General features: G+C 36.5%; 1 long non-coding RNA gene across 1 annotated transcript; it reads right to left on the reverse strand.

The window, feature by feature from the left end:
• On the reverse strand, positions 1-7,047 carry LOC136235035 (uncharacterized). The gene is made up of 3 exons (XR_010691622.1): positions 6,633-7,047; positions 6,481-6,552; positions 1-116 (listed from the first exon to the last, which is right to left on the reverse strand). It is a non-coding gene; the product is annotated as an uncharacterized lncRNA (long non-coding RNA).
• Between the last annotated feature and the right edge of the window lie 390 nt (positions 7,048-7,437).

A 7,437-nucleotide genomic window follows, 5' to 3' on the forward strand; every position in this document is an offset into this window, starting at 1 on the left:
AATAGTTAAATAAAAAGGATGGGTCATTTTCTTAAACTCACAGTATGCTGCCACTTACACGACTACATGAAGGTGACCTGTCACTGTTTTCTTACTTGATACCGAACGGCTTACACCTACAAATTCAAGACATTGATATCTTAAAGTTTGTATAAATATGAGTTATAGGTTTTAAGGGGCGACTCTTCTTGCCGAAGAACAACGAAGCACCGATCTGTGTAAATATCAAGATTGAAACTGATGATGAGATGCTATTTTGATGTGCTAATGATTGGATGCGATTGCAATTAGGGTTGCATAATGTAACTCCAACACAGTACCATCCAGTGATAGTCATGAACCTATACAAAACTATCTTCAACTCCAGAGCAATTTGAGGTTTGCTTTTACTCTATTTCAGTATAACTTATATTGCTATGTCATTATTAGAATTAATCTCCTTTGCTATATTCTTAATTTATTACTAGCCATCAATTTGAATTTTCTTTAAGCATGTCATGTTCATCATTCTGCACCTATATTTGTTTATTTGGACAAATAGCCCTTTATTCACATACATATCACATTTTTCAAATGGTTCATATATTGAAAGAACAGACTTCTTTCTCAAAGTTCATTTACGCTTATAGTGAAATAAGCTTGACAAAATCTATTCATCCTCACATTGGACATGGCAAAGAGATGGTGGGACTTAAATATATGTCTCCCACCACCTTTATTAAGAACCATAAGATATTAGCTACAGTTGATAGGTAAGTTTATCATATAAACATAATCACATAATGATCTTCATTTTGCTTATACTTGTGATATTAGCATGATTAGGTAAAATGTTGCTTCAATTGATGGGGCTACTAATCTGAAATCTCATGCTTCTTTTCATATAAACACAATCATATGTGACAACTCATATAGATGAGCATTTGCAAATTAGAGGATTATATATGTGTTTACTGGAAATTCAATTTTAATTCTTATAAATGTAGGACTAGCTTTAGATGTTGAAAAATAAAACAACCTATTTTAATAAAAATTTTATGAAATAATTGATATCCTTCTTTTGTTTATTAGTTTTATTAGTTTTTTTTTAATTGAAGAGGTTGGAAGCCGTTATCCAAAGATATCGGGGTATCCTAACTAGTTCATTATAAATAATACTAAATACTAAATTATATATAAATAATTATAATTATAATTTTTTTTTTGGTAGAAACAGGAAAGGAAAAACAAGCAAGGAACAAACTAGCCTGGGATCAGCCTGGGAAAGCTAACCCCAACCCTATCCTCTAAAAGAAGAGAAGAAAGAAATATAGGAGGATCCGAAAGGGTGGTAACACCTAACATCCCCTCATGCCCAGCCGCCGCCAAGCGATCCGCAATCCGGTTCTGTTCTCTGAAGATGTGGCTGAACTCTAAGAACTCAAAGGAAGAACCAAGTCTTTTAATAGCTTTGATAAGATTTAGGCTATTAAGACAAATAGCATGATTATTAGAAATCATATTAATGGCCTCTTTATTATCAGACTCCACAGAAAGCCTCTTAATACCCAGATTCCTGGCAAGCTTGACACCAGAGAGAATACCCCAAAGCTCCGCTGAAAATGACGAGCCCAACCCCAGGTTATGGGTGAACCCAGACATCCAGGCACCCTCCGCGTCTCTAAGAACACCTCCGGCCGCGACTCTTCCATTGTTGAGGCAGGAGCCATCCGTATTCAACTTCACCACCCCATCCTTCGGCCTGCTCCAACCTACAAGGAGAACCTCTTTATTCTGGGTAGACCTGGCAAGGGGGTCCCCTTTGAAGCTCTTAGTAATAGTAAGAAGCTTTTTCGAGAAGAATTCAGGTAAGTTCTGAATAAAAACAGTCTTCTCACTAAAAATCTTCTTGTTTCTCCACTTCCAGATTTGGTGACAAATAATAGCAAAGAAAATGTCACCATGTTCCATGTTAGCTAGTAACTTACCACAAACCCCATCAGAGAACTAGTCATTCTCAAAGTGCGCAAGGAAGGGAGGGAGAATGTGGTGTGGGAGGACTTTCTTCCACACCTCCTTACTTCTAGAGCAATCCCTAAGGGCATGGCACAAAGTTTCAACATGGCCTCTGCATCTACTGCAAGCTCCAGAATCCGCCAAATGCCATCTGTGTCTATTCGAATTAGTAAGCAACCTGTCCTTAACTCCCAGCCAGAGGAAGCTCCTAATACGGTAAGGGATTTTCAGGACCCAAATGGATCTCCAAGTATCCGAGAGAGGGTCGGATCAGTAATAAATAATGATAAATTATATATAAGTAATTATAATAAATAATGATGAATTATATATAAATAATACTAAATTATAAATTGTAATAAATAATTATAATTATAATAAATAATTGGGTAATTAATTTATTAGTCCCTATATTTTGACAAAACACACTGTTTAGTCCCTGTATTTTCAAAAACACATGATAAAGTCCCTAACCTTTTTCACGATGAACTGTTTAGTCCCTAACGTTTTTCTTGGTGAACTGTTTAGTCCCTGTCGTTAGACTCTCATGAAGATTTTGTTAGTTAATTTGGATTTGCGTTCTTTTTTTCCTTTCCTTTAAACTCTAATGCATCTGAAATCAACTTTCAGTGTTCTTCTTTTTTATTTTCTTCTTAATCGTTCAAATTCGTAAGCATTGGGTCTTTTCTTTTTCTTGTTCTCCATACAAATAGCTTCTTCTTTTAAATTGGATTTCCTCTTCTAAAGTTTGAAGGTAAATAGTAAAATGTAATTTAGTCATTTCCGAAGTCATAAACGGTAAAAAAAATCTAACAAACAGAAGGAAGGACTAAACAGTTCATTGAGAAAAAGGTTAGGGACCTTACCATGTGTTTATGAAAATACAGGGACTAAATAGTATGTTTTGTCAAAATATAGGGACTAATAAATTAATTACCCTAAATAATTATATATAAATTATAATAAATAATTATATATAAATTATAATAAATAATACTAAATTATAAATAATAATAAATAATTTTCCAGGTTCTGATCAATGGAGATATGTCTCATGAGTTCTCTCCTTCTAGGGGTATCCGTCAAGGAGATCCTATGAGCCCTTTCCTTTTTGTGATAGCTATGGAAAGGCTAGCTCACCTAATTCAAGAAGCTGTGAGTAAGGGGAGTCTCCATCCTGTGTCCATTAACAGATTTTGCCCTCCTATTTCCCACTTGTTCTTCGCTGACGATGTGATGATCTTTGTGGAAGGGAATGAGGAGCAAGTAGGTGTGGTTATGAATATCCTTGATTGCTTTTGCGTTGCTTCTGGCCAGAAGATCAATGTCCACAAGTCTCGGATGCTTTGCTCTAAGAACATGGATAGAAGCCTTTGTAATAAGTTTAGCGATCTCTCGGGTATCCCTCTTACCCACTCATTGGGTAAGTATCTTGGGATCCCCCTTCACAGTGACAGAGTTTCCAAAGCCTCCTTTAAAGAGACTCTGGATAAAACTAATGGGTTGTGTGCTAGTTGGAAGGCCAATTCTCTCTCATTGGCTGGCCGTCCAACCTTAATTCAGTCTGTCAACTGCGCGGCTCCCAATCATATCATGCAAGCCTGTAAGTTGCCTGAGCCGGTTCTCAATGAGCTTGATAAAATCAACCGGCGTTTCCTTTGGGGAGAGTCTGGAGAGGGAAGGAAGATTCACCTTGTCCCTTGGAAGGAGGTCTGCCAGCCTAAAAGCAGGGGGGGTCTTGGCATTAGACAAGCTAAGGACAACAACAAAGTTTTATTGATGAAGCTCCTCTGGAGAATGTGGCAGAACCCTTCTTCTATTTGGGTTCGTTTGCTTTGTGGCAAGTATCGAAAGGACAAAATCTTTGGGGGCCCTAAGGAGAGAATTGTCAATTGTTCTTTCCTTTGGAAAGGGCTCAGTGCTGTGTTTGCTGAATTCTGCATGGGGGTTGGCCTGGAGGTGGGTAATGGTAAGTCCATAAGCTTCTGGTATGACACCTGGATCGGAGATAAACCGCTTATAGAGGTTTGTTGCTCTCCCCCGCCTAACAATATCCGCAACTAGAGGATTGCTGATGTGGTGGACTCTGATGGGGACTGGATTTGGTTTATGTTTGATACCTTCTTGAGCCTGGATACTCTCCTCAGAATCAGGGGAGTTAAGATTAGCAACCTTGAGGAGGACAAGGATAGGCATTGCTGGGCCCTGACGAACAATGGAGCTTACTCTTGCAAATCTGCCTTTGAAGCCTTTACTCTTGACAGATCCGACCCTCTCTCGGATACTTGGAAATCCATTTGGGCTCTGAAAATCCCTTATCGAATGAGGAGCTTCCTGTGGCTAGGAGTCAAGGACATGTTGCTGACTATTTCGAATAGACATAGACGGCATTTGGCGGATTCAGGTGCTTACAGTAGATGTAGAGGCCAAGTTGAATCTTTGTGCCACACCCTTAGGGACTGCTCTAAGAGTAAGGAGGTTTGGCAGAAAGTTCTTCCGCACCACATTCTCCCCTCCTTCTTTGCCCACTCTGAGAATGACTGGTTCTCTAATGGGGTTAAAGGTAGGTTACTGGCTAGCATGGAGCAGGGAGACATTTTATTTGCTATTATCTGCCACCACCTCTGGAAATGGAGGAACGAGGAGATCTTTGGTGAGAAGACTGTTTTTATTCAGAACTTACCCGGGTTCTTCTCTAAAAAGCTCCTTACCATTACGGGGAGCTTCAAAGGGGACCCCCTTGCCAATTCTTCCTAGAATAAAGAGGTTCACCTCGTTCGTTGGTGTAGGCCGAAGGATGGGTTGGTGAAGTTGAACACGGATGGCTCCTGCCTCAACAATGGAAGAGTCGCGGCTGGAGGCGTGCTCAGAGACGCGGGAGGTGCCTGGTTGTCTGGGTTCACCCATAACCTGGGTTTGGGCTCATCCTTTTCAGCGGAGCTTTGGGGTATTCTTTCTAGAGTCAAGCTTGCCAGAAATCTGGGTATTAAAAGGCTTGCTGTGGAGTCTGACAATAAGGAGGCAATTAGTATGATCTCTAATAATCATGTTATTTGTCTTAGTAGCCAGAACCTTATCAAAGCTATAAGAAGTCTTGGCTCCTCATTTGAGTCCTTAGAGTTCTGCCACATCTACAGAGAACAGAATCGGATTGCGGATCGCTTGGCGGCGGCTGGGCATGAGGAGATGTTAGGTGTTACCACCCTATCTGATCCTGCTATCTATCTTTCTTCTCTCCTTTTAGAGGATAGAGTTGGGGTTAGCTTTCCTAGGCTGATCCCAGGCTAGTTTTTTTTGTTTCGTTGTTTGTTTTTTTTTCTTTTCCTGTTTCTACCAAAAAAAAAAAAAAAAAAAATAATAAATTACTGAAATTAAATCAAATTAAATTAAATTAACTTAATTAAATGATGTTGAATTGAACTTAACTTAACTTACTTATAGTGAAATTAAGTAAAAAAGAATAGAGCCTTAGTTTTGTATAAAATTTAGTTTTAGAGGTTTCAAAACTATATAGTTTTAAATTTTAAATCAATATAATTAATGAATATAATTAATGAGTTATTCGCAAGCGAAATTCATGAACTGAATTAACGAGCAGTTTGCGAGCAAAACTCATGAAAAAGCTCGTTAATAAGCTCGTGAGCAGTTTACGAATATAATTTAGAGCTCGTGAATATTATAAGTAATTTTGTAACTTAACTTAAAAATATAAATTGTGTTATTAAAAAGTTTAAAACGAATAAACACTTAAATTCAACAAGGCCTTAAATATTTTGACAAAAGAATAGAGACCAAAACTCAATATTTTGACGAATAAACACGTAATGTTAAGGTATTAATTTTAAGTGCTCCCAACAAGGCCTTAAATCTCATGAAATAAAAGAATAGAGACCAAAACTCAATATTTTGACAAGTTAGGGGCCAAACGTATTATTTTAAATTCAACACAATAAAACAAAGGGAAAAGTATAAAAATAAACCTTGTGGTTTGACCCATTTTCGAACTGCACCTCTGTAGTTTAAAAGTTTGCAAATTGGTACCATGAACTTCATTCCGTTAGCAAACACATACCAAATTGATTAATGGTGTTAAAAGTCAAAGGAAAAAGAGTTAATTTGGTCCTTTTATTTATTTATTTTATAAATTAACCCCCCTTATTATCTAATTATCACAAATAAACCCCAAAATAAAAATTAAAAATCAAATACACCATCTTCTCCATCTCTTTCATTTTTTATTTTTATTCTTCTTTCTCTCTCTTCTCTCTCCTCTTTGTTAATTTCTCTCTCTAAAAGCAATTGAATTTCTCCCTCTAAAAAAAGAAACAATCTCTCCAAATCAATATCAAGTCTTCTAAGCTTTGAAACATGAGTAACATTAGCATTTCCTTACTGTTGGCATAATTTTAGAGATCAAGTACACAGATCATAACTCCGTAAATTAAAATTCATAGACAAAGTTTGAAATAAAATTAAAGTACTTACCCCCATTCTTTTTCCCTTCCCTCCAGCCAACAAAACGATTGAAACACTCTTCTCTTTAACAGTTTCAGAGCTCTGACACATGAACAAAACACAGATTTATAAACAATTAACCTCAGGCAAAATGCAAATACACAGAAAAGAAAAGCACTTACATTTTCAATTTTAGTTGAGCATTTAATGGTGGAAGTAGCAATTTCGGGAAGCTTTTGGACCTAAGAGATTTTATGTTCTGAAAACAAACAAAAACCTAGATTCAATCCGGAAAAATCATAACGAACTCTAATCAATAACAGAAATAGAATTAGAAGGTGTTTGCTTGCCTTGTGGGAATTTAGAGTGAGAGGGGAAGTGAAAAGAATTGGGTGGAATTAGAGTAAGATTAGGAGATGGAAACAAGGAAGTAGAAGAAGTAGAAACAGAGGAAAGATTCATGTGAAGTAAATGATAACCCAGCTTTCCCCTCCAACTTCCTCGACGTTTTCTTCAATTGATCACATAGAAAGAGAGAGAGAGAGGAAGAAGAAAGTAAAAATGAATTCTTTTGGAGATGTGAATGACTACAGACAAAAATTTAGCAGACCTTGGACTGTTTTCTTTTGGAAATGTTAATGTTACTCAAGCTTGAAATATTAGAAGACTTGATATTGATTTGGAAAGATTGTTTTTTTTTCTAGAGAAAGAAATTCAATTGATTTTAGAGAGAGAAATTAACAAAGAGGAGAAAGAGAAGAGAAAGAAGAACAAAAATAAGAAATTAAAGAGATGGAGAAGATGGTATATTTGATTTTTAATTTTTATTTTGGGGTTTATTTGTGATAGTTAGATAATAAGGGGGTTAATTTATAAAATAAATAAATATAAGGATTAAATTAACTCTTTTTCCTTTGACTTTTAATACCGTTAGTCAATTTGGTATATGTTTGCTAACGGAACGAAGTTCATGGTACCAATTTATAA

This window comes from Euphorbia lathyris, chromosome 7 (genome assembly GCF_963576675.1).
Source record: "Euphorbia lathyris chromosome 7, ddEupLath1.1, whole genome shotgun sequence".
In the NCBI taxonomy this organism is placed as follows: domain Eukaryota; kingdom Viridiplantae; phylum Streptophyta; class Magnoliopsida; order Malpighiales; family Euphorbiaceae; genus Euphorbia; species Euphorbia lathyris.